Source organism: Silene latifolia, chromosome X (assembly GCF_048544455.1).
Source record: "Silene latifolia isolate original U9 population chromosome X, ASM4854445v1, whole genome shotgun sequence".
Lineage (NCBI taxonomy): Eukaryota > Viridiplantae > Streptophyta > Magnoliopsida > Caryophyllales > Caryophyllaceae > Silene > Silene latifolia.
In genome coordinates, this window is record NC_133537.1 from 3356404 (window position 1) to 3362170 (window position 5767).

Below are 5767 nucleotides of genomic sequence, written 5' to 3' on the forward strand. Positions count from 1 at the left end.
AGAAAAAGAAACAGGTTCCGGTATGACCTTCCGAACGGCTGAAATTGAAGTGTATAATACACGGTTTTTCGGGATTCCGGGGTCCCGGAATAAAATTCTCCGGAAATCACATAGAAAGTTCATCGAGTCAGATAAAGCGGCCACGCAAAGTTTGAGCACAAACGGAGGACATTTGGGGGTGCCGGTGTGCCATCAACCAGCATTCGCCGAAACTCGGATTATCGTGAAAAATGTGTTAAAGCTCGTTATTTGAGGCTGAAATCGAACAGGTTGATTTCTGAAATCGAACAGGTTGATTCCTGAAATGAGCTCGAACGTGTGATTGAAAATCAGAGAGAAAAAGAAACAGGTTCCGGCACGACCTTCCGAACGGCTGAAATTGAAGTGTATAATACACGGTTTTTCGGGATTCTGGGGTCCCGGAATAAAATTCTCCGGAAATCACATAGAAAGTTCCTCGGGTCAAATAAAGCGGCCACGAAAACTTTGAGCACAAACGGAAGACATTTGGGGGTGCCGGTGTGCCACAAACCAGCATTCGCCGAAACTCGGATTATCGTGAAAAATGTGTTAAAGCTTGTTATTTGAGGCTGAAATCGAACAGGTTGATTCCTGAAATCGAGCAGGTTGATTCCTGAAATAAGCTCAGACGCGTGATTGAAAAACAGGGAGAAAAAGAAACAGGTTACTGTACGACCTTCCGAACGGCTGAAATTGAAGTGTATATAATACACGGTTTTTCGGGATTCCGGGGTCCCGAAAGAAAATTCTCCGGAAATCACATAGAAAGTTCCTCGGGTAAGATAAAGCGGCCACGAAAAGTTTGAGCACAAACGGAAGACATTTGGGGGTGCCGGTGTGCCACAAACTAGCATTCGCCGAAACTCCGATTATCGTGAAAAATGTGTTAAAGCTCGTTATTTGAGGCTGAAATCGAACAAGTTGATTCCTGAAATCGAACAGGTTGATTCCTGAAATGAGCTCGAACGCGTGATTTTAAATCAGGGAGAAAAAGAAACAGGTTCCGGTACGACCTTCCGAACGGCTGAAATTGAAGTGTATAATACACGGTTTTTCGAGATTCCGGGGTCCCGGAATAAAATTCTACGCAAATCACATAGAAAGTTCCTCGGGTCAGATAAAGCGGCCACGCAAAGTTTGAGCACAAACGGAAGACATTTGGGGGTGCCGGTGTGCCATCAACCAGCATTCGCCGAAACTCGGATTATCGTGAAAAATGTGTTAAAGTTCGTTATTTGATACTGAAATCGAACAGGTTGATTCCTGAAATGAGCTCGGACGCGTGATTGAAAAACAGGGAGAATAAGAAACAGGTTCCGGTACGACCTTCCGAACGGCTGAAATTGAAGTGTATAATACACGGTTTTTCGGGATTCCGAGGTCCCGGAATAAAATTATACGGAAATCACATAGAAAGTTTCTCGGGTCAGATAAAGCGGCCACGCAAAGTTTGAGCACAAACGGAAGACATTTGGGGGTGCCGGTGTGCCATCAACCAGCATTCGCCGAAACTCGGATTATCGTGAAAAATGTGTTAAAGTTCGTTATTTGATATCTTGAAATCGAACAAAGGTTGATTCCTGAAATGAGCTCGGACGCGTGATTGAAAAACAGGGAGAAAAAGAAACAGGTTCCGGTACGACCTTCCGAACGGCTGAAATTGAAGTGTATAAATACACGGTTTTTCGGGATTTCGGGGTCCCGGAATAAAATTTTCCGGAAATCACATAGAAAGTTTCTCGGGTAAGATAAAGCGGCCACGAAAAGTTTGAGCACAAACGGAAGACATTTGGGGGTGCCGGTGTGCCACAAACATGGATTCGCCGAAACTCGGATTATCGTGAAAAATGTGTTAAAACTCGTTATTTGATGCTAAAATCGAACATGTTGATTCCTGAAATCGAACAGGTTGATTCCTGAAATGAGCTCGAACTCGTGATTGAAAAACAGGGAGAAAAAGAAACAGGTTCCGGTACGACCTTCCGAACGGCTGAAATTGAAGTGTATAATCCACGGTTTTCGGGATTCCGGGGTCCCGGAATAAAATTCTCCGGAAATCACATAGAAAGTTCCTCGGGTAAGATAAAGCGGCCACGAAAACTTTGAGCACAAACGGAAGACATTTGGGGTTGCCGGTGTGCCACAAACCAGCATTCGCCGAAACTCGGATTATCGTGAAAAATGTGTTAAAGCTCGTTATTTGAGGCTGAAATCGAACAGGTTGATTCTGAAATCTAACAGTTGATTCTGAAATGAGCTCGAACGCGTGATTGAAAATCCGGAGAAAAAGAAACAGTTCCGGACGACTTTGCGAACGGTAATAAATTGAAGTGTATAATACACGGTTTTTCGGGATTCCGGGGTCCCGGAATAAAATTCTACGGAAATCACATAGAAAGTTTCTCGGGTCAGATAAAGCGGCCACGCAAAGTTTGAGCAGAAACGGAAGACATTTGGGGGTGCGGTGTGCCATCAACCAAAGATTCGCCAAACTCGGATTATCGTGAAAAATGTGTTAAAGTTCGTTATTTGATACTGAAATCGAACAGGTTGATTCCTGAAATGAGCTCGGACGCGTGATTGAAAAACAGGGAGAAAAAGAAACAGGTTCCGTTACGACCTTCCGAACGGCTGAAATTGAAGTGTATAATACACGGTTTTTCGGAATTTCGGGGTCCCGGAATAAAATTCTCCGGAAATCACATAGAAAATTCCTCGGGTCAAATAAAGCGGCCACGCAAAGTTTGAGCACAAACGGAAGACATTTGGGAGTGCCGGTGTGCCATAAACCAGCATTCGCCGAAACTCGGATTATCGTGAAAAAATTGTTAAAGCTTGTTATTTGAGGCTGAAATCGAACAGGTTGATTCCAGAAATCGAACAGGTTGATTCCTGAAATGAGCTCAGATGCGTGATTGAAAAACAAGGAGAAAAAGAAACAGGTTCTGGTACGACCTTCCGAACGGCTGAAATTGAAGTGTATAATACACGGTTTTTCGGGATTCCGGGGTCCCGGAATAAAATTCTTTGGAAATCACATAAAAAGTTCCTCGGGTATGATAAAGCGGCCACGAAAAGTTTGAGCACAAACGGAAGACATTTGGGGGTGGCGGTGAGCCACAAACCAGCATTCGCCGAAACACGGATTATCGTGAAAAATGTGTTAAAGCTCGTTATTTGATGCTGAAATCGAACAGGTTGATTCCTGAAAACGAACAGGTTGATTCCTGAAATGAGCTCGAACGCGTGATTGAAAAACAGGGAGAAAAAGAAACAGGTTCCGGCACGACCTTCCGAACGGCTGAAATTGAAGTGTATAATACACGGTTTTTCGGGATTCTGGGGTCCCGGAATAAAATTCTCCGGAAATCACATAGAAAGTTCCTCGGGTCTAGATAAAAGGGCCCACGAAAACTTTGAGCACAAACGGAAGACATTTGGGGGTGCCGGTGTGCCACAAACCAAAGATTCGCAAACTCGGATTATCGTGAAAAATGTGTTAAAGCTTGTTATTTGAGGCTGAAATCAAACAGGTTGATTCCTGAAATCGAGCAGGTTGATTCCTGAAATAAGCTCAGACGCGTGATTGAAAAACAGGGAGAAAAAGAAACAGTTCTTGTCGACCTTCCGAACAATTTGAAATTGAAGTGTATATAATACACGGTTTTCCGGGATTCCGGGGTCCCGAAAGAAAATTCTCCGGAAATCACATAGAACGTTCCTCGGGTAAGATAAAGCGGCCACGAAAAGTTTGAGCACAAACGGAAGACATTTGGGGGTGCCGGTGTGCCACAAACCAGCATTCGCCGAAACTCCGATTATCGTGAAAAATGTGTTAAAGCTCGTTATTTGAGGCTGAAATCGAACAGGTTGATTCCTGAAATGAGCTCGAACGCGTGATTTTAAATCAGGGAGAAAAAGAAACAGGTTCCGGTACGACCTTCCGAACGGCTGAAATTGAAGTGTATAATACACGGTTTTTCGGGATTCCGGGGTCCCGGAATAAAATTCTACGGAAATCACATAGAAAGTTCCTCGGGTCAGATAAAGCGGCCACGCAAAGTTTGAGCACAAACGGAAGACATTTGGGGTGCTTGGTGTGCCATCAACCAGCATTCGCCGAAACTCGGATTATCGTGAAAAATGTGTTAAAGTTCGTTATTTGATACTGAAATCGAACAGGTTGATTCCTGAAATGAGCTCGGACGCGTGATTGAAAAACAGGGAGAAAAAGAAACAGGTTCCGGTACGACCTTCCGAACGGCTGAAATTGAAGTGTATAATACACGGTTTTTCGGGATTCCGGAATAAAATTCTCCGGAAATCACATAGAAAGTTTCTCGGGTAAGATAAAGCGGCCACGAAAAGTTTGAGCACAAACGGAAGACATTTGGGGGTGCCGGTGTGCCACAAACATGGATTCGCCGAAACTCGGATTATCGTGAAAAATGTGTTAAAACTCGTTATTTGATGTCTTGAAATCGAACAGGTTGATTCCTGAAATCGAACAGGTTGATTCTGAAATGAGCTCGAACACGTGATTGAAAAACAGGAGAAAAAGAACAGTTCCTGACGACCTTCCGAACGGTTTGAAATTGAAGTGTATAATACACGGTTTTCCGGATTCCGGTCCCGAATAAAATTCTCCGGAAATCACATAGAAAGTTCCTCGGGTAAGATAAAGCGGCCACGAAAAGTTTGAGCACAAACGGAAGACATTTGGGGTTGCCGGTGTGCCACAAACCAGCATTCGCCGAAACTCGGATTATCGTGAAAAATGTGTTAAAGCTCGTTATTTGAGGCTGAAATCGAACAGGTTGATTCCTGAAATCGAACAGGTTGATTCCTGAAATGAGCTCGAACGCGTGATTGAAAATCCGGGAGAAAAAGAAACAGGTTCCGATGACGACTTTGCGAACAATTTGAAATTGAAGTGTATAATACACGGTTTTTCGGATTCCGGGGTCCCGGAATAAAATTCTCCGAAATCACATAGAAAGTTTCTCGGTCGATAAAGCGACCACGCAAAGTTTGAGCAGAAACGGAAGACATTTGGGGTGCTTGTGTGCCATCAACTGAAGATTCGCTAAACTCGATTATCGTGAAAAATGTGTTAAAGTTCGTTATTTGATACGAAATCGAACAGTTGATTCTGAAATGAGCTCGGACGCGTGATTGAAAAACAGGAAGAAAAAGAAACAGGTTCCTGCTAGTACTACCTTCCGAACGGTGAAATTGAAGTGTATAATACACGTTTTTCGGGATTTCGGGGTCCCTAATAAAATTCTCCGAAATCACATAGAAAATTCCTCGGGTCAGATAAAGCGGCCACGCAAAGTTTGAGCACAAACGGAAGACATTTGGGAGTGCCGGTGTGCCATAAACCAGCATTCGCCGAAACTCGGATTATCGTGAAAAATTTGTTAAAGCTTGTTATTTGAGGCCAAATCGAACAGTTGATTCCGAAATCGAACAAAGTTGATTCCTGAAATGAGCTCGATGCGTGATTGAAAAACAGGAGAAAAAGAAACAGTTCTTGTCGACCTTCCGAACAATTTGAAATTGAAGTGTATATAATACACGGTTTTCGGATTCCGGTCCCGAAAGAAAATTCTCCGGAAATCACATAGAACGTTCCTCGGGTAAGATAAAGCGGCCACGAAAAGTTTGAGCACAAACGGAAGACATTTGGGGGTGCCGGTGTGCCACAAACGAGCATTCGCCGAAACTCCGATTATCGTGAAAA